Genomic DNA, 21,829 nt, shown 5'->3' with positions numbered 1-21,829 from the left:
GGAAGGCGGTGTACTGGTGGTCGCGCGAAATAGCGGAATTACGCACCGAGTGCGTCCGCGCGCGACGCCAGTACGCTCGCGCCCGTCGACGACGACGTACGGATGACGTGCTGGCTGCCCAGCTGTATGGGCGATATCGGGAGAAGGTGGTCGCCCTGCAGCTGGCCATCAGGCGAGCGAAGGACCAGGCCTGGCGCGATCTCCTCGGCTCTCTGAACCGAGATCCGTGGGGGCGCCCATACAAGATGGCATTGGGACGATTACGTCCCTGGGCGCCCCCCGTGACGGAGAGCCTGGATCCGGGGCTGCTCGGGCGGGTCGTGGACGCTTTATTCCCCGTTAGCGGGGAGGCGTCCCGGCCCGTCCCTGAGCCAGAGGAACATGAGTGGTCCCCGGATCTTGAGGTCGCGCCGGAGGAGATGGCCGGGGTCGCCAAATGGCTCCGGGGCAAGAATACCGCCCCGGGGCCGGACGGTATCCCCGGCCGGGTCTGGTTGCTCGCCACGAGCGTCCTGGGGGAGAGGCTGAGGAGCCTCTACTCTGGGCTCCTGAGGTCGGGGACGTTCCCCGACCTATGGAGAGAAAGTCGGATGGTCCTCTTGAGGAAGGATGGGAGGCCGGGGGATTCTCCCTCAGCGTACCGGCCCATTTGTCTCCTGGATGAGGCGGGCAAGATCTTCGAGAAGATCATTGTTGCCCGCCTCTCCAGACACCTGTCCCGCGACGGCCCAGATCTGGCGGACTGCCAGTTTGGCTTCCGGGAGGGGCGATCGACGGTGGACGCTATCGTCCGTCTGAAGTCCCTCTCGGACAATGTCGTGGCAAGGGGCGGGGTGTGCTTGGCGGTGTCCATTGACATCGTCAATGCGTTCAACACCCTGTCCTGGTCCGCCATTAGGGAGGCCCTCGTCGATCACCAGGTGCCTCCCTATCTGAGGCGGGTGATCGGGGCCTACCTGCGGGACAGGTGGGTTGAATACCCGGGCCGGAGCGGGATGATACGGAGGGAAGTGGACCGCGGGGTCCCGCAGGGGTCCGTTTTAGGACCGCTCCTGTGGGACCTGGGTTACAACGCGGTCCTGGAAAAGGCCTCCCTGCCCGACGGTGCCACCCTCGTCTGCTACGCGGACGACACGTTGGTGGTCGCCGTCGGGAGTACTTTCGAGAGGACCATCCGACGAGCAGAGGTTGCGGTGGCAGCCGTCGTCGCGAGGATCCGCGATCTGGGGCTGAAAATAGCCCCGGAGAAGGCCGAGGCTGTCTGGTTTCACGGACGGCCTCGGTCTCGGCCACCGGCCAGATTGTGGATCCGGGTTGGAGAAGCCTGCGTCGAGGTGAAGTCCGAGTTGAAATATCTCGGACTGATCCTCGACAGCCGCTGGAGCTTCGATGCGCATCTCGACCGTCTCGTCCCCCGAGTCGAAAAGGCGGCGGCCTCTTTGGGCCGCCTGCTGCCCAACCTCGGGGGACCGGGAGATTTGGTGCGCCGCCTATACCTGGGCGTGGTGCGGTCTATGGCCTTATACGGTGCCCCAATCTGGGCGCCGTACGTGATGACCAGCCGGCGCAACACGCTGTTGTTGCGCCGGCTGCAGAGGCGGATGGCCATCCGCCTCATAAGAGGTTACCGCACCACGTCTACCGTGGCGGCGCTTGCTCTGGCGGGAGAACTTCCCTTCGAGCTTCAGGCGGCGGTGCGCGCCTATGTTTATAGGCGCACAAACATCGCCAGCCGTGCTCGAGGGGCCCCGCCGGAGCGAGAGGCGGTCGACGGTTTTGAGCTCCAGGCCCGGCGACTAGCGCTCGCCAGATGGCGTGCCGAGCTTTGCTCCCACGCCGGCGAGCGCGTCCCCGGGGCTCTCCTGCCGCACTTCACCTCGTGGCGGGAGAGACGGCATGGCAGGCTCTCCTACCGAGCGACGCAGGTGTTCACCGGGCATGGCTGCTTCGGTGTCTACCTGTGTCGCATCGGGCGGGAAGCGACGACGGTGTGCCACCATTGTGGCGCGGAGGAAGACTCGGCGCAGCACACGCTGGAGGAATGTCCCGCCTTTTCAGCGCTGCGCCGAATCCTAAAACGGGAAGTCGGTCACGACCTCGCACTCTCCAGCCTAGTTGGGGCCATGCTGGAGAGCCCGGGGAAGTGGGCGGCAGCAATCTCTTTCTGCGAGGATGTTATGTCGCGGAAGGAGGCTGCCGAGCGGGATCGGGAGCTTACAGATCCCGCCCGACGTGCCCGGGGACGGCGTGCGCGCCCACGCCGAGAAACCCCGGGCAGCTGAGAGTAGGCGGGCGGCGGGTGTACCAGAATATGCTGGTTTCATTGCCCGCCGCCCGCCAACAGAGGAGGACGTCCACTGTTGGGAGTGGGGGATGACGAGTCGCGTGAAGGAGGCGAGGTTTAACTGTGATCCTCCTCCAATATACTCGTCATCCCCCCGGCGGCCGCTGTGATCAGGGCGGGGGCCCTGGTCACCTATCGCGCGGTCGCCGTGTCGGGGCGGTGCGGGGTGCGACCCCTCGCGCCGCCGAATTTAAATGGATTTTAGGGGGGAGGATTTATTTTATTTCCCCCCGGGACGCGGCCGGTCATCGTTACCACCTTGATGGCCGGCCAGGCGAGGGGGAGCCGCGGTAGTGTTCTTCAAGAGTTCCCGTGGCTCCCCCGTTGAATCGCCAGCGATCGGTCCTGCGTCCTCAGGTCGCCGTGGAGGTTTTAGTGGGTCAAACCCCACACTACCCTCGTCCCGCTCCCCCGGGCGGGGCGGGGGTGTCTGGCGAGCAGATTTCCTCCACGTAAAATAAAAAAAAAAAAAAAAAAAAAGGTTATGTCAAGGTTATGTCAAGGTTATGTCAGGAACGCAAGAGCAATCATGTGCACAGCCAATCATCGATGAAGGATTAACCATAACGGACTTCCGGTTCGTGGTGGAGCAGGTACTACTGATAGGGTACCACTCGGCAACGTTCGAATGTACCACGCAACATCTGCAAGTGATCGGGATGAAGCGCTCGGGATTGTTAGCAACGATAACTCTGAAGTGCAAGATGTGCCACTATGAAGCGGAAGTGCACAGTCAAACGGCAGACAACAAAACAATGGACTTGCATTATACTACGACCCTCGCTGCAATCACTTCTGGAGGTGGTTACGCAAAGATGGAAGAAATGTTTGCAACAATGAACATTCCATGCATGTCAAGGACGGAATATCGAAGACGTCATGACGACATTGTTGAAGATTTGGTGAGTCTTGCTGAAGCAGAAATGCTAGCAGCGGCAGAAGAGGAGAAACAATTAGCCGTCCGAAGAGGCGACGTTTCAGTTTCCGGTATTCCTTTCATCCCCGTCGTGGCTGACGGCAGCTGGATGAAAAGATCGTACCATAGTGGAAGGCATGACTCCTTGTCCGGTATTGGTGCAATAGCGGGATACCACACAAAAAAAGTGTTATTTGCAGGTGTGAAGAATAAAGTGTGTTTGATTTGCCACAACGCTTCGAAGAGGAAGGAAAGCCCCAGAGAACATAGATGCTTCAAGAACTGGGGGCGAAATGAGACATCCACGAGAATGGAGAGTGCTGCAATTGCTGAGGGTTTCCAGACCAGCATAGAAAAAAGAGGTCTGATATATAATATATTGATTGCCGATGGCGACAGCAGCGTATATAAAAGGATTTTGGATTGTGATCCATACAAGGCAGAGATGGTTCGTGTGAAAAAGATTGAGTGCACGAACCATTTATTGCGCAATTTTTGCAACAAACTGAAAGATGTTGTAAAGAAGACTCCACCTGGCATTTATCGAAAAGCCGTGGAAAATAACATTCGTAGACTGCGCACGGATGTTGTGAGGGCTGCAGTTTACAGGTCGAAGGAAAATCTTCCGACCCACCAAAAAATAAAAAATTTACAAACGGATCTACTAAATATTCCCAGCCACGTTTTCGGAGAGCACAAGGAGTGTCGAAGACTAGGATATTTCTGCGACCGCCCAGAAAACACGGGAGAAGACAACTTGGTACCGCATCTCAAGAAAATCGGCACATATAACCGGATGCATGAGATCTTCCGTCCATTGATGGCTCATGCTGAAAGTTTGTTACATAATACTACAAACAATTCAGTTGAGAACCTCAATGCGATCATTGCAAAATATACTGGTGGGAAAAGGTTAAATTGGGGCCAGAGAGGGTCATATTCTGCGAGATGTGCAGCTGCTGTTGTACAGCACAACACGCAAAAACTAATATCAAAGGTAATAGAGGGCAAGGGTGTGAAACCGCCGAAATTGATAGAACAATTAGAAGAAAGAAGGAAAGGCATTAATGAAAAAGGAAACGAAAGGAAAAGAAAGTCTCCGAAGAAGGTGAGAAACCCGTTTTATTCAGCAACGGACCCGGATTATGGAGTTAGCGCAGAGAAACCGGATATGGAGCAACATCTATTTAGCTTTGAAAAAGAAAGGCACATGGAGATGCTGCAGGACTGGCAAGCGAATCGAAAGAAAATAGAGAGGGATACGGTAGAACAAAATAAAAGCCACGAGTGGCATACATACCGATCCAAATTACTTACAGCGTCGAACTTTGGCAAAGTGTGTCGGCGAAGGAAAACAACCAAGTGTGGAAATTAGGTAAAGTCACTGCTGTATGCAAACATATTGCAGCTGCCTGCCATTGAATATGGTCGGCAGTGTGAGAATATTGCCCGCGAACAACTTGCGAAGGAGGAAGACGTGGAAATCCGCAAATGCGGTCTCTTCATTGATGCAGAGATACCATTTTTGGGGGCAACTCCGGACGGCATAATTGACGACGACGGTATCGTGGAAATTAAATGCCCGAAGACGGCAGAAAAATTATCGCCAGAAGAAGCGATAAAAAATATTCAACCACTACGAAGAATATTTGAAGATGATGCAGGTACTGCATTACGCAGAACCCATCACTATTTTTACCAAGTGCAGGGACAACTGCACATAACAGGTCGACAATATTGTCTGTTTTGTTTGTGGACACCAAAGGGTATGAAAACTATAAAAGTAACCAAAGACGACACATTTTGGCAGAACGAAATGAAATCGAAATTGTCGCGATTCTACGTCCATTGTATGTTGCCCGAAATATTGGACAGCCGCTACATTAGGAACATGAGTATCCGAGAGGCCACAGAAACGGAGTACAAAAAACCAATTGTGATTAGCACAAAAGTAATTAAAAAACCTGAAGCGAACCCACACAATGTCGGGTTGCACACTTAGTGTGCGCCTTCGCTGATTATTTCAGCGAAGGAAATTTAAAACAGATCTGACCTCGCGAGTCATTAGATTCGCTCGAGCGTACCCACGCAATGTCGGGTTGCACACTTAGTGTGCGCCTTCGCTGATTATTTCAGCGAAGGAAATTTAAAACAGATCTGACCTCGCGAGTCATTAGATTCGCTCGAGCGTACCCACGCAATGTCGGGTTGCACACTTAGTGTGCGCCTTCGCTGGTTATTTCAGCGAAGGAAATTTAAAACAGATCTGACCTCGCGAGTCATTAGATTCGCTCGAGCGTACCCACGCAATGTCGGGTTGCACACTTAGTGTGCGCCTTCGCTGATTATTTCAGCGAAGGAAATTTAAAACAGATCTGACCTCGCGAGTCATTAGATTCGCTCGAGCGTACCCACGCAATGTCGGGTTGCACACTTAGTGTGCGCCTTCGCTGATTATTTCAGCGAAGGAAATTTAAAACAGATCTGACCTCGCGAGTCATTAGATTCGCTCGAGCGTACCCACGCAATGTCGGGTTGCACACTTAGTGTGCGCCTTCGCTGGTTATTTCAGCGAAGGAAATTTAAAACAGATCTGACCTCGCGAGTCATTAGATTCGCTCGAGCGTACCCACGCAATGTCGGGTTGCACACTTAGTGTGCGCCTTCGCTGATTATTTCAGCGAAGGAAATTTAAAACAGATCTGACCTCGCGAGTCATTAGATTCGCTCGAGCGTACCCACGCAATGTCGGGTTGCACACTTAGTGTGCGCCTTCGCTGATTATTTCAGCGAAGGAAATTTAAAACAGATCTGACCTCGCGAGTCATTAGATTCGCTCGAGCGTACCCACGCAATGTCGGGTTGCACACTTAGTGTGCGAATTTTTCCTTGCATATTCCAGATGATGTTCACGCGGATCGGCAGTGAGGTGTGCTTGCGATGCTACCATTGACAGCGCCACTGCGGTTGAGGGAACGACCGACAATGTTCTGGCCAGAAGGAAAGAAGACGCTCTGGCATTCGACGCCCGGAAAACTGTATGTATTTGCAATATGTATGTACGATGAAATGCTTATTCATAATGTATGTACTTCTAATTCCACGTCTATGTTACAGGCAAGTATGAAGACAGTTCTGGCTAAATTGGCTCGGTAGGCGGAAACCATCTTCCATTTGACCGGAGGGAGAGAAGACGCTCTGGCATTCGACGCCCGGAAAACTGTATGTATTTGCAATATGTATGTACGATGAAATGCTTATTCATAATGTATGTACTTCTAATTCCACGTCCATGTTACAGGCAAGTATGAAGACAGTTCTGGCTAAATTGGCTCGGTAGGCGGAAACCATCTTCCATTTGACCGGAGGGAGAGAAGACGCTCTGGCATTCGACGCCCGGAAAACTGTATGTATTTGCAATATGTATGTACGATGAAATGCTTATTCATAATGTATGTACTTCTAATTCCACGTCCATGTTACAGGCAAGTATGAAGACAGTTCTGGCTAAATTGGCTCGGTAGGCGGAAACCACCTTCCATTTGACCGGAGGGAGAGAAGACGCTCTGGCATTCGACGCCCGGAAAACTGTATGTATTTGCAATATGTATGTACGATGAAATGCTTATTCATAATGTATGTACTTCTAATTCCACGTCCATGTTACAGGCAAGTATGAAGACAGTTCTGGCTAAATTGGCCAGCGGAGATTTCCTCGGCGCCGACAGCAGCGACCGCAGCAGCGGAAACATCCTCCGCGCCGTCAACAGCCACCGCGGCAGCGGGCAATGCAGAGGAGTCACTCGACTCTATTTTGACGCGGCAGCGAGAAATCGCTGCCGCATACGAGTCAGGGAGGGCTGTAAGTATATGCAATATGTGTACAAAATAGAATGTATATTTATAATATATATACTTATAATTCTACTGTTATGTTACAGTCACAATGGAGGAACATACTTGGCCAACTGGCCAGAGAGGTCAAACCTGGCAAACCTTGTAGCGGCGAATGTAAGTAAATGAAAAATACTTTTATATATAATATAATATAGTAATATGTATAATATCTAATAATAATAATAATACATGCTTATATGTTTCAGAGAGAGCTGAAGAAGCTACTCAGGACAACGATGTATGGCCCCCTGAAGAGGGGGGAAAAAAGGAAAGGGAGAGGAGGAAGAGGAGGAAGAGGAGGAAGAGGAGGAAGAGGAGGCAGAGGTGGGGGGGTAGGGGGTAACTGTAAATATATACTTAAATTTTATTAAAATCGTTTTCATCATTTGTGTTCATTTTATTTACCAATTGCCCCATCGCCATCACTTTTTTCCTGATGTCCTATAATTATTCATCCTTACGTTTTTATATAAACGTAGTATATAAAGTACATGTCATTAAATTATTATTATGATAAAAAAATCCATTATTATTTTAATATATATTATTACTCACCTACCCGATTACTCGACGAGCGTTCTTGCTGCAACTGCCGCGCCGCTCACGACTGCCCCGCACGCCACCTTCCCCTGGTCTAGTAACCTAGCGCGCGGCAGAATATCTTCGCGACAACTGTTCGCATCAAGTAAAATGGACGTGTCAATATTCGAGTGAGCAGTTCCGGAGTTGGATATTTCGATTCAGAAAAGTCTAAGCTGGGGGGCTTCGGTTGTAGAAATGTCCATTTCTTTATTATAGTTCAGATATTTACAGTATTCGACGAGCGTTCTTGCTGCAACTGCCGCGCCGCTCACGACTGCCCCGCACGCCACCTTCCCCTGGTCTAGTAACCTAGCGCGCGGCAGAACGGGCTCATGAAGCAGGAATCAGTTTCATGAAACTCAGTTTGTGAAACAGTTTTGACGACATGGCAACATTGCGGCGCGGAATGAAATGTGGCAACCATGTTTAGTCGCTATCCTTCTCTTTTAGCTTGCTTTCTCTCTTCCGTTACATTTTTACCGATACCCGTGATCACAGAAACATATGCGTGTGCCACCTGCCGGTAGAAAATATTTCTAATTTGGTTTGTCTAATGTCCGTTCGCACAACTGCAGCGCCACGATCCGTTACGGCCTAGGTGCACACTCCCTTAAGGAGCTTCTCAAACGTTTTCCCGATCACGGGGAGGAGGCATATCGGTCGGTAGGACTTTGGGTCCTCCTCGTCCTTTCCTTCGCCTTTCAGGAGGATTCTCAGGGAGCCCACCTTCCAGGCGGAGGGGAAGACGCCCCATTGAAGGCACCCATTAAATAATCGCGTGAGTTCCCCGAGGATCGTTTTCGCGGAGGCCTTCAGGACCTGTACATCGATGAGGTCCGGTCCTGGCACCTTTCTATTTTCGAAGGAACGAATTGCTCCGGCCACCTCCACCAAGGAAAAGGGCGAGGCGTCGACGGTATTCGGGGCAATTCGCGCCTCTTCCCGGAGAACCCTTTGTGTCGGCGAGTCGAGTTCAGGTCGGTCGTCAGGGACGTGGGCTTCCAGAAGCTCGCTGGCGGTTTCCAAAGCACCGGTTGTGCTTTTATTGTTGCGCTGGAGTGTGCTTATTACTTTCTCTACACGGAGTTTATTTGCCTGGAGCTTGTATACGATGCCCCAGGGCTCCGTGTTCCCGTTCGACGTCACGAAGTTTTGCCAGCTTTCCCGTTCCGTCCTCTTCACCTTCCTACTGTAGTTCCGCAACGAAGTACGGTATTCCTGCAGTTTTTGGAGGCGGGAGGGTCCGTCTATCGTCTTCTGGAAGGCACGCCTCTGCCTGTACACGGCCTTTTTGAGCTTCGTTAGCTCTTTGGTCCACCACGGGTTGGACTTTCTAAATTTCCTCTTCTTAGGCATTGACGCGGTGCAGGCGTTAGTGATGACGGCTGTGAGCGTCTCTGCCATCCTATTTACATCTTCCACCGACCCCAAACTCAGGACTTCGAGCCTCGACCGTGAGTGGTCGGACAGGGCCTCCGAGAACCGCTCCCAATCCGCTCGACGAGTGTCGAACCGAGAGTTCGTTGCTCCCTGAATTCCCGTCGCGGTCCTAGGTGCCCGCAGCCGGATGTCGATGGCGTTATGATCGCTAGTCGCCCATTCGCTTCTTATCCTCCATTCCTTAATATAGGGCGCCATGGAGGGGGATGCCAAGGTAACGTCGATGTATGACGATCCTTTTGGCGTCCAGAAGGTGGGTGGTTGACTAGCGTCGTTAGCTACAGTTAATCTAAACGCGGAAACTAATCTTTCTAACTGCGCTCCCTTCTCGTCTGTGCTGTGCGAGCTCCAGAGCGAGGATTGCGCGTTCGCGTCGACAGAAATTATCACTCTCTTCCCGCTCAGTGCCAGGAGTACCGTCTCCAAGTGCTTGAGGTGCTTCTCTATCTCGTCTTGGTATTGAAAATAGTGAGACACCGCGTAGAAGGAGAAGCCGGGGGTCAGCACTTCCGCGCATACGCAGTGCGGGTTACTGAGCTGTGAGATGAACGTGACCTCAAAGTGAGGGTTGGGGATGGCGACAGCGGCCCACGGGGAGTGGGTTTTCACCGCCGCCACCCTCACTTCGGTCCCTAATCCGTTTACCCTATATCCTGCGCCTTGCTTACTGACGTGTGGTTCCTGCAGGAGCAGGACGTCCAGTCGCTTTTGCGCTATTAGCTCCCTAACTTCGCCCGTTACTACAGCCGAATGTCGCATGTTCAGCTGTAGGATCCTAATTCCCGTGGCTACATTCGCGGTCGCGGGGCCGCGGTTTCGCGTTGGGGTTGGGGGGACGCGGGGGTTGTTTTTCCTATTATTCCCTATATTCGTAGCGTCGCACCTTACGAGGTGGGCGCGGACGGCGCGAAGACCGATCCCGTCCAATTGATTAGCCGAGTCTATTCCTGTTGCATTGCCAAGGTTGTAGCCGATGTCCCTCCTAATCCTAGCGGTTAATTCCGCCACAGGGACCCCAGGGACGGGAGTCCCTGTGTCCGAGGCTCTAGCTTTATTTTGTCTGTTTGGCATTATTGATTTTAAAATTTAGTACCCGCCTTCGTCCTTTCCCGTTCGTTCCGTTATCATGTCCGTTTGAATAGCTTTGGTCAATTGCTCACGCTCACATGGGTGATGCCATAGTCGTGGAAGTGCGTACGCTCCCGCTGTTCTTGACAGTTAGTTTTTTCTCTCCACTGGGCTATTCATTTTAGCCGCAGTTTTCAAGTGGTACGATTTGCTTCCAAATCTTACAGATCATACAGATGCATTTTAGAAAATTTTTCCATCTCTCGGACAGAAGAGTTGATGCTCAGTGAGTACGAGTATACATACAAAGTGCATACGGGTAGCCAACCCCGTAGGGCTTGCCACATATGGGCCATTCGGTCAAAGACACCGACCCGTGGCCACGCTGTGTGGAGAAGTAGATAGGGACATCTAATGTCTACAATATAATTGAGCAACAGGGCCGAGGCCGGCTCTGACCGGGCGAAGCAGTGCTTGCTTATGCCGGTCGATGTTAAAGCAGCTGAAACCACTGCGAAGAGAGAGGTCCGCATCCGGAAACTGCGGACGTCGTGCTTGGAAAAACCCCTCCCTCACCGTTGACCGGTTCATCGGAAGGGAAGATCGTCCCGCAAGGGGGGTAACTCACTTAGCCATTCTCCCGCCGGCTCGGCCCTGAGGAGGGTCGAGCCGCCGGGAGAATGTTTCCAGCGGGGGCCACGGGGAGGCAGAGTTACCAGCATGACGCTCGATCTCTAACAGGCTCTCCATTCGAGAGTGTTTGCGGCGGCCGTCGTCGCGACTCGCTGAAATGCGGCTCGCGAGGACTTTCGCCGCTGCTCGCTCCTGGATCACCGCTTGTTGATGGACAAGGGGTGCCTGCGCATCCAGGAGTGGGCAGGTGGTGTGTGGTGTGTTGGCGGGGGGTGGAGGATTAAGGTTGTGGCTGCGGGGGTTGTTGCGAGGGGGGTTTAGGGGGTCTGGCTCTTTTTCCAGTCAGGTTTTTGCCAGGAGTCTTCCACACATAACTCCGTTTGGCTCTGGGGATAGTCTGCGCGGTGCCCGGGTTAGATCTGGCAGTGGGTTGTCTGCCACTGCGGGTGCTTGGGCCGGGGGTGGCCGGGGGTGGTGACGGGGGTCTGGGATTTATGATAATGTCGTCTCTGAGCTTCATAACTTTTACCGCGAAGCTGGCAAAGTGCGGAAAGTTTTCTTTACTGACTAGCTCGTGGAGATGGCATGGCCATGTGGTTTTATTTGCTCGCAGTTTAGATGCGAGCTCTAATCTATGGTCCTGAATGGTGGGGCATTCGAAAATGATGTGTCTGACTGTTTCTGTAGATCCACAGACACACATCGTCGGATGCAATTCGGAGGGAGTGTAATTTTTTCTTAATGCGCCCATGCCCCGTTAGGAGTTGGGTCACATAGAAATTGAGCGGGATGGATTAACGCCCAAAATGAAACTACAGTATATTTTTCTATTGTTTTTCTATTTATTAGTCCATAAGGGATAAACTATGCTATATAAGAAGATAAAATGAAAAATATATATTTACATATCAAGTTTTAGGGGTGTACTCAGCCGTGTACAATGGGCGCTTTAGGAGTGAAATTGTTTGAAACAAGGTCGTTCAACACATAGCGTTTTCAAACATATTTCGCAACGCCAGCGAATTCTTTGGTGACAGATAACACATCGCAATGGGTTTTCCATCCGTTCAGGATTATGACCATTATTGTTCCGACCCCCTAGTGCCGCTGAGGATGACGGACGGCTCTTAGTTTTCGTTGGACGTAAATAAGTCCGTGCAATAATTCGTCTGAAAGATAACTGGTCCATGTAAGTTATCTCTTGTTTAGTTTTACTGAGCAAAACATGTAGTCGCCAAGCATTTGATATCGCCATATCTAACAAATAGGTAAATATAACCCACCACCACTTTTTTCCTTTTATTGAAATCCGATAAAGGCTGATAGACTGATCCATTTGGTCAACTCCACCCATTCCTTTATTATAGTTGACAAACATTTTAGGTATATTTACGTCAACCTTTTGCTTTCTGATGTTACACCATCGTTTGACTTTGCCCAGAGGCTCTATGTCATCAAAATTAGTTCCCATTGTAACGACATTATTGTCCTTCCAACGTACCATAGTTATCTCATTCTTGTATGGGTGCTGTTAAAGAAGTCATGGGTGATTCGACCTTTGGTCGACTCATCCCATTCCTTCTGCCAGCTGACCAGGGTTTGATTCCTGATCGAGTTGGCTGTTTCAGAGGTGTCTGTCGGGGGTGCGTCGGGCGGAGGGGGGGTGAATTGAAGTTCGCCTATGGTGAATGGTTGGTTATTTTGGAGGTGGAAAATGGCTTTGCGTTCTCTGAGGGCGAGATCTATCGGGGGAGCTCCGGCAATTATAGCAAGGGCATCGAGCGAAGTGGTGCGGTAGGCGCGGGTGGTACGAATTAGAGCGTACCTCTGGGATTGCCTGAGTCTCTTTGTATGCCATTTGTTGAGCCTATCGGCCCAACTGGCAGCTGCATATGTTATTATTGCGACAAAGAGACCTTTGTAAAGGGTTGTCATGCTGTGGTGGTTAAGGCCCCAATGGGTCTTAGCAATGCGAGAAAGCTTATTGAATACGGATTTACTCTTGTTGGCGACGAAATTGACATGCGGGGTAATGTTGAAGCGGGGGCCGAAATGTACACCAAGATACCGGACGGATGCCGGCATCTTAAGTGAGATGTTGTCTATTTTGATTGTGGGGGGTCTGCGGATGTCTAAGAATCCTTTGGTGAGGAGGATTTCAGACTTGGCTTTTGACAGCTCAAGTTTGTTCCTCCTACACCAAGCAGATATGATGCTGGTGATGATGGAGGACCTGTGCTCGATTTCTTTCCTACTATTGCCGGAAACGGTGACCGCGAGATCGTCCGCGTAGGCTGTTGCGTCGTAGCCGCAGCGGTGGATGGAACCTAGGAGGTCGTCGAAGACGACGTTCCAAAGGTAAGGGCCTAAGACAGATCCTTGTGGGCAGTCTTTAGAGACTGCCTTGGAGGACACGGAATTGTTGCTGACGATTTTGGCGGATCTGTTGGACAGGTAGTCTTGGATTAGTCTATAAATGTTGCTTGGACAGTTTCTGGATTTTAACTGCTGGAGGATAGCGGGCCACCAAACATTGTCGAAGGCACCGCTAATATCGAAGAGAAGGGCTATGGCGTATTTTTCGTTCTTATTTTGCGTGGATTCGCGTAGCTGGAGGATGGCGTGTTCAGTGGAGAGCCCGGGTTTGAAGACGAATTGGGAAGTGGAGGCTAGGGGGTGGCTGTTAAAGATGTTGGAGAGTCTGTCGGCGACAAGTCTCTCCAGGGTTTTACTGATTACTGGGAGGAGGCAGATGGGCCTGTAGGATTTTGGATCGGTGCTGGGCTTCTCCACGTTTTTCAGGAGGACTCTAACGACTCCTGTCTTCCAGAGGCTGGGAAATTTGCCGTGGGCGAGGCAGCTGTTGAAGAGAAGGGTAATGTCGTCTCCATCAGGTCCTGGCCGGGGGCTTTGTTGTTTTTGAGGCGGTTTATTGCGCGTTGCACTACTTCCACCTCGAAGAAGGGGGCGTTCGGGGTGTCCGGGATGGTATTCGCGTTTTGACGGATTTCCGTGTGGAAGGCGGTGTCCGTCAGGGGGGTGTCATCGGGCATTAATGCGTGGAGGAGGGTCCTACTCGTTTCTTCCCATGTGGTGGTGTGTCCGTTGTCTGTGGAGATTGTTACCGGGATATCTTCAGCGCGGATTTTACCAGAGATGGATTTGTAAGGGATGCCCCAAGGGTTGGCATTTCCTTGTTTCGTAACAAAATTCCTCCAACTATGGAGTTTTGATTTGCGGATGGCGGCGGTATATTTGTTCCTGAATTGCCTGTACTGGGCTTTCAGGTTTGCTTTAAGAGCGGGGTTGAATTCGGATTGATATATTTTCTTCCGATGGCGGACCTCGTTTCTAAGGGTGTTAGCTGCGGGGTCCACCATGGGACGGATCGCGGAAATCTGGTTTTCTTCGGAATCGCGGAGTTAGAGGCTGAAATTATGACATTTTGAATGTCCGCGCTGAGGATTTCAGGGTCAATTTCGTAGGGGTCGTCTGAGAGGGGGAGGTATTCTGCTCTGAGAGTTGGGATAATTCTTTCGAATTTTTCCCAATTAGCTCTCTTAGTGTTGAAGCGGGATTGTGAGGGGTTGGTAGCGATGGGTTGAGGGGTTTGAAGGTGATAAGGTTATGGTCGCTGGTCGTGCTGTCGGGGTGGACCGACCACGCTGCGATATGGTTGTGGAGGCTGTTGGTGGTGAGGGTGAGATCAATGTTGGACTGGCTGTGGGCGTTGTTGAAGGTGTAGGTGCTGGAGGGTTCGTTAATTACTAGTAACCGGGATTGAGCGATGAATTCCTCCATCATCTCGCCCCTATCATCGGATTGCTGATTGTGCCAAAGCGGCGATTTGGCGTTGCTGTCTAATGTTATTGGGATATTGCGGTGTTTAACGGTTTGGAGGATGGTTTCAAGGTGGTGTGGTTTCGCGAGCTTGGTGGCGATGAATTTCGATGTCTCGGGGTAGAGACCATTGTCCTGGTCCATGAGGAAGTTTAGGAGGGCCATTGAGACTTTCTTCAACTTGAGGCGGAGATCGTTGGCGGTGAGATCTGAAGAGGGGGTGACGGGAACCGTTTTGCTGCTGCTTTCGAGGTTGGAGGGGGCAGGTGCGACCGGGGGCGGGGAGGGTGCTTCGGATTTTCTCCGATTTTTGGGGGTTTTTGCGTGGACGCGTTAATCAGGGGAGTGTCCGAATCTAGTTCTACATCGGAGACTATTCTACGTTTAACTTTGCGGTTACGCTTACTGACCTTAATGTAGCCTTCCGTGTCTGAGGTGTCGGCCTCCATCCTGTCTTTGGCTGGTCTCTGGCGATGTGGTGGGTCTGTCGGCGGGCGGGTGGCTGCTGGGCTGGGTTCCAGGTCGTCCAGGAGTTGCACACGAGATTCCACTTGGATTTTTTAAAACTCGCACGTGAAAAGAAAATACTGTGTGAATTTAGAAATTTGCGCGTAACTAAGGACGGTTGCTATGGAAAATCGCGGAGGAATGTGGAGACCGTTAGGATTACCGTTAAGCGGTACCGCTACATGGCCGGCGACCCTTATAATCCGGGTCGGCGCAGGTATACGAAAAATTTACGGACGCGTGGAATTGAAATGAATGTTTTTAACTAATAACTTTTTAAATGTTTATACAACTACTAAACAAACTGTACACGATTTTAGCTGGTAACTAGCACTACACACTCGTATAAAAATTTTTGAATTTCGATCACTTCGAACTGACGTTATCGAAAAAGACGCGGATCAACTACGGAGCTACCGGAAACACGTCCGTTCACCTCGACTGTTGAGAGCAGAATCCAGTAGATAGGGACATCTAGTGTGAATCCGGTCACCGCGAGGGTGACGCGGATATGTTTCCTCGCCCTTACGGGCATACACAGCTAAGCGGCTATCTACCCCCAGTCAAACCACTGTCAAGGAGAGGGGCCAAGGAAAAATCCGCACGTGCCATTGAGCCGTTTGCAATGGACGAGTTCTTTAGCCGCTAGCGAAATTCTGGTTTTACCCTCCTTTCGCTAGCGCCCACGGGGAACCACGGGGAGGCGAACTCGTGACGCGACGCCTCGCGGCCACTAAGCGAAGACCTAGGAGGAAGGATGGGAGTTGGGAGGGATGGGTGGGGGTTTGGGGTTGTCGTTGATGGGGACGTGAGTCGTCCCCTTCCGGATCCTGGGGAGTACAGGTGTCCGGGGTTTCCTACATGAAGCCCTTTAGCCAAAGGGCTTCCCTACAGAAGTCGGAGAAGACCTGGAAAGCCTCTGGAAACGACACGAAGTGTTGTGCCGCTTCCGGCCATTTCCAGTCTCCGGCTGGTACTACCTCGCGGAGGGCTTCTCTTTGCGGGTCGAAATTGGGACAGTCGAGGAGGAAGTGATCGACCGTGTCCGATCCGTGACCACACGCGCACTCCTCACCGTCGGAAACTCCGTACGCGCGTATGCGCGCCTGGAAGTTTCCGTGGCCGGTGAGGACTTGCGTGGTGTAGTGGTTCGGTTTCGTCCACTTGGCCGCCACTCTCTCCTCTATGCTTTTGAAGAAGGCGTAGGTGGTGCGGCCCTTGTGGGAAGTATTCCACATGGATTGCCACACCTTGTACGCCTCGACCGCTAACCTATGTTTAGCATCGTCGGCCCCCGCCGGAACGACGATGCTACCTATTCTGGCGTCTTTACCTTTACGCGTCTCGTACAAGGCTTTGGTTTGCCTGAGCTTAACGTCAATGGGTATAGCACCGGCCACCACGCACATGCTGTCCCACGATGCCCGGCAATATGCGCCGGTCATCGCGATGAGAGCACGGCGCTGTGCAGCTCTCAGCACCTTGAGCTCCCCCTCCGTGCACCGGTCGGCCCACCCGGCGGCAGCGTACGTTGCCACCGGGATGAAAACCCCCCGGTACACGGCGGAGAGCGCCCCGAAGCGGAGCCCCCATTCACGCCTTGCCATTCTACCCAGCTTCGCGAAGAGCGAGCCGACCTTGTCACTTATATAGTTGCAGTGGGTTCGAACACCCATGCCCCTATCAAAGTGGACGCCGAGGTACTTGACGAAGGGTTTGAATTTCAAGGACTTATTTCCGATCCGAATGGTCGGTGGCCTTTTGACTAAATCTAACTTGGAAGCGCGGACTGCCGTTCGTTTTCGGTCTGGGCGCGATCCTCCCCGTCGGCCTATTCAATCTCTCTCGATATATCCGCTGCGCAGGACAATCGCCTCGGATTTTCTTTCGGAGATCTCTAGCTTTGCTGATCTGCACCAACCTAGGATCAGGTCAACAACTCGTTGACCCTCGATCTCTAGGTCTCTACGGCAGTTTCCGCCCACGAGGACGATGAGGTCGTCCGCGTAGGCGACGAATCTATTCTCGACTGAGGCCTCGAGAGACCTCAGGAGATCGTCGAACATCAGGTTCCAGCACTGCCGGGCCGAGGACGGAGCCTTGTGGGCACCCCCTCGTCGCGCGCTTGGAGACTCTTTCCGTTCCGACGGTGATACTGACTTTGCGGTCCTCGAAGTAGTTGGAGACCACTTCGAAGACGTTGCGCGGGCAGTCTCGATCCCTAAGGCTCTTCAAAACTAAGGGTCACCAGACGTTATCGAAGGCTCCGGAAATGTCGAATAGCAACGCTATCAAATGCCGATGCTCCATGGCATCAACCATGCGGCGCAGCTCGACAATTGCATCTTCAGTCGACTTTCCGCGCATGAAGCCGTACTGTCTGCTGGAGATGCGTCCCGTTGCCATCGCCGTCTGTTCGAGTCGGCTCTTAAGGAGCTTCTCGAAGGTTTTCCCTACGACGGAGAGGAGACAGATCGGTCGGTAGGACTTCGGGTCCTTCACGTCCTTGCCCTCTCCCTTCAGGAGCACTCTGAGGGAGTCCTCCTTCCAGGTGGGGGGAAAGACGCCCCAACGAAGGCACCCGTTGAAGAGGCGAACTAATTGTCCTAACACTACTTTCGCGGCGGCCTTCAGCGCTCGGACCTCGATAAGGTCCGGCCCTGGTGCCTTGTCGTTTCCGAACGTGCGAATCGCATCCACGACCTCGTCCGGTGAAAACGGAGAGGCGTCCGCGGTGTTTGGCGCGATTCGCACGTTCTCCCTAACTACTTGCTGCGCGGGCGTGTCGTCTTCTGTCCGGTCGTCCGGGACGTGTGCTTCCAGAAGGGTGTTGGCTGTTTCTACCGCGCTCATGGTGTTGTCGTTAGCTCGTCGGAGGGTGCTGAGCACCCTCTCGACACGGAACTTGTTCGCTTGCAGCTTGTACACGATGCCCCAAGGCTCCGTGTTCCCGTGCGACGACACAAAGTTTCGCCAACTCTCGAATTTCTCCCTCTTCACCTCTCTGCTGTAGTTCCGCAACGAAGTGCGGTACTCCAGCAGTTTTAGGAGGCGTGAGGACTCATTTCTTTCCTTCTGGAAGGCACGCCTCTTTCGGTAGACAGCCTTCTTCATGCCCGTCAGCTCTTTCGTCCACCACGGATTGGACTTTCTAAATCTACGCTTTCTCGGCATCGACGCGGTGCAGGCATCCTTGATGATGTCTGTGAGCGTTTCTGCCATTCCTATGGTTTCCTCCGCTGACTCCAGGCTCAGGACTTCGAGCCTCGATCGTGAAAGATCGGACAGGGTCTCGGAGAATCGCTCCCAGTCGGCTCGACGAGTGTCGAACCGAGAGTTCGCGACTCCGCGATTCCCCGTCGCGGCTCTGGGTGCCCGCAACCTAATGTCAACGGCGTTGTGGTCGCTGGTCGTCCACGCACACCTTACGTTCCAGCTCCTGATGAACGGAGACATGGAAGGCGACGCCAGGGTTACGTCGATGTATGACGACCCGGTTGGCGTCCAGAAGGTAGGTGGTTGAGCTGCGTCGTTCACAACGTCCATGCTGAACGCCGCTATCAGAGTCTCGAATTGAGCTCCTTTCTCGTCTGTGCCTCGAGGGCTCCAGAGCGAGGATTGCGCGTTGGCGTCTGTCGAAACTAGGAGTCTCTTCCCCCTCAGTGCGCAGAACACCTTCTCGAGGTGGCTGAGGTGCTTTTCAATTTCGTCGCTGTGCTGAAAATAGCACGACACCGCGTAAAATGAAAAGCCGGGTGCTAGCACTTCCGCACAGACGCAGTGGGAGTTGCTGAGCTGCGAGACGAAGATCATGTCGAAGTTGGGGTTGCAGACCGCAACAGCCGCCCACGGGGGTTGTGGTTCGGCTGCTGCCAACCTCACTCCGGACCCTAGACCGCTAATTTTATATCGCGCGCCCAGTTGGCTGACGTATGCCTCCTGCAATAGCAGGACGTCTAGCCGCTTCTGAGCGATGAGCTCGCGGACCTCTCCGGTAACTGCAGCTGAACGTCTCATGTTCAGCTGCAGTATCCTAATGTCGGGGATATTTTTAGGTGAGGGCCTAATGACCATAATCAGTTCGGGAGAGCGACTGATTTATGGCGGCTACATACGCGGGGCAGTCCTTGCTGGTGACGCAATGGGAGGAGGGTTTCTTACCCCTCATGCAGTTTACGCAGTTGGCCGGCTTTTCCTTCTTCGGGCAGGTCTTGATCCCGTGCCCCGCCTCCGCGCAGTGGCCGCAGGTTTCCTTCTCGGCCTTGCAGAACTTGGCAGGATGGCCGAATCCCTGGCACTTGTAGCACCTGGTCACGTTCACGTGGTCGCGTACCCTGCAGCAGCTCCAACCCACGTACAGCCTCTCTTTTGGAACTAAAAGGTCCCTGGCTCGCTTAGAGACCTCGAAGATTAAATTGCATCGGTCCCTAGTCTTATCGCCACTCTTGTAGACCAGTTTTACTTCCTTTGAGAGGCTGGCCGCTTCCTCCTTACTTAGGTTCTGCTGCAGGATAGCGTCCGTCGTCTCCTTGTTGTCCTCCTGGGCCCGTGGGACGTCGAAGACGATGATCCGCGGGCTCCTTTTGGCCGGAGCACCTAAAACAAAACCAGCCGCTTTAAGTCTCGGGTTGGTCATCAGGGATGTTACGTCGGTATTATTAGATGTAACGAGCGCAATTCCTGCTCCCTGAACCCTGCGGACGCCCCTGATCTGCAGGCCGTCCGCTCTGGGCGAAACCAGCTCGAAGACTGCCTCCTTAGTCTTCGCACTGTCCTCGTATTTGGCGGTGTCTGACGGCGTGATGATCACCACATTGGGAGGGTCCTGCTTCTGCGTCGACCTGGCTGCCGTAGCGGACCTGACGCCGATGCGTTCGGCATATGTGGTCGGCTTTTTGGCGGTGACGGCTGCGGCGGCGGCGACGGCGACGGCTTTGTCCTGGAGTGCCTGGCAGGAGCGTTTACACTCCTTGGACTCGGCCTGAACTGCTTCAAGACGCCCCTCAAGCCTGCTGCTGTAAACGAGGGCTTTCATGAGTAGGTCATTTATTTTCGCGGCCTGTGCGCACAGGGCGTGCACCACAGTAGACGGGATATCGTTTCCTGGAAGCGTAATTTCGTTCGTTAATAGCCTGTATGCTTTGGCAGCGTCGGCTCTGAGGGCTGCCACGGTCGTCTCCTCCTCCTCCGGGAGTAGATAGGGACAGTAGAATGTCTACATTTGAGCTAATGAGGCGTTAGCCTGCTCTGCCATACCGAAGCCGCAGAGTGCGGCTTATACTGGCGGTATTAAGGTAGCGAAACCAGTACGAGGGGAACCTGCTGTGAAAAACCCTTCCATCACCTTTGGTGGGGATCATCAGGAAGGAGGACTGTCCTTTTCAGGAGACAACCCACTTAGCCACTGCTCCACTGTGCAAGCCTCACTTGGAGGTGAGTGGAGCAGTGTTTACAGCGGGGGCCACGTGGAGGCGGGGTTGTCAGCATATGCACGGGCATATGCTCAGTCTCTTGCAGGCTCATGCGTTGGGTGCAATGCATGAGTGTTTTAGTGGACGGTTCGGCCCATCTCACCTTTCGGTGGGATGCCTGCGCTGCCGTGTACCGACCAATGTAAGCCATGCGAGCCGACTGCCCGCCTACTCGCGCGCTTTCATTGCTTCTTTGGCGAACTTTAGCAAGGAATTGATTATTGGCGGCTCGGTAAGCTTCCTCAGGTCACACGGCCACGGGAGGTGATGTTTGGTGGCGTGGGTGTGTAGTATTGTGCGGTGTATGTCATGGAGTGAGCATTCGAAGATGACGTGCGTTACCGTGTCGGTCTCTCCGCATCTGCAGGCGTCGGTCTCGGCTATGTTCAACGCCATTAATTTGGCATTGAACTTGCCGTGCCCCGACAGTAGCTGCGAGCTGTAGAAATCCGGCTCCAGCTTCGCACCCATCCTCGCTCTGACATCTGGGAAGAATTGATGGGTGATTCTTCCCTTGGAGGAAGAGTCCCATCTTTCTTGCCAGATGTCAAGAGTGTGGTTTTTGATGTTCTGTGTGATTTGTGTTATTGTGTCGTTATTACCAGAGGGTTGTGTTAGTGTACCAGAAGAGAAGATCGTATCTCCGATTTTAGCCTCTTCACCCTTCCTGAGGCGGTATATTGCCATTCTTTCTTGAAGGACGAGATCTATAGGTTTGGCAGCGGCTAGTACCATCAGGGCCTCGTTGGATATTGTACGGTACGCCCTGGTGACTCTAAGGAGGGCATTTCTTTGCGCACTTTGTAGCCTCCGCAGGTGGTGGACGTTGGTTTTGTCCGCCCAACCTGCGGCAGCGTACGTTATTATAGGCACAAAGACGCCTCGATAGAGCCTGAGGGTGGTACCGTAATTCAGTCCCCAATATGACTTACAGACCCTCGCGAGGCCCTGGAATACGGCCTTGCTTTTCTTGCAAATTTCCAGGATATGTGTCGTGACATTGAACCTGGGTCCAAAGTTAATTCCTAGGTACTTGACGACCTTTTTCATCTTTATTGATGAGTTCCCGATTTTTACGGTGGGTGGTCGTCTTATGTCCAGGATGTCCTTTAGTAGGATCATCTCTGTTTT

General features: G+C 52.7%; 1 long non-coding RNA gene across 1 annotated transcript; it reads left to right on the top strand.

Annotated features, from left to right (window-relative positions):
* Nucleotides 1-5,941: 5,941 nt before the first annotated feature.
* Nucleotides 5,942-7,242, top strand: LOC143261154 (uncharacterized). The gene is made up of 6 exons (XR_013035372.1): nucleotides 5,942-6,298; nucleotides 6,378-6,482; nucleotides 6,562-6,666; nucleotides 6,746-6,850; nucleotides 6,930-7,122; nucleotides 7,202-7,242. It is a non-coding gene; the product is annotated as an uncharacterized LOC143261154 (long non-coding RNA).
* The last annotated feature ends 14,587 nt before the right edge of the window (nucleotides 7,243-21,829 follow it).

This window comes from Megalopta genalis, unplaced genomic scaffold (assembly GCF_051020955.1).
Source record: "Megalopta genalis isolate 19385.01 unplaced genomic scaffold, iyMegGena1_principal scaffold0038, whole genome shotgun sequence".
NCBI lineage: Eukaryota > Metazoa > Arthropoda > Insecta > Hymenoptera > Halictidae > Megalopta > Megalopta genalis.
This window is presented reverse-complemented; position numbering and strand designations above follow the sequence as displayed.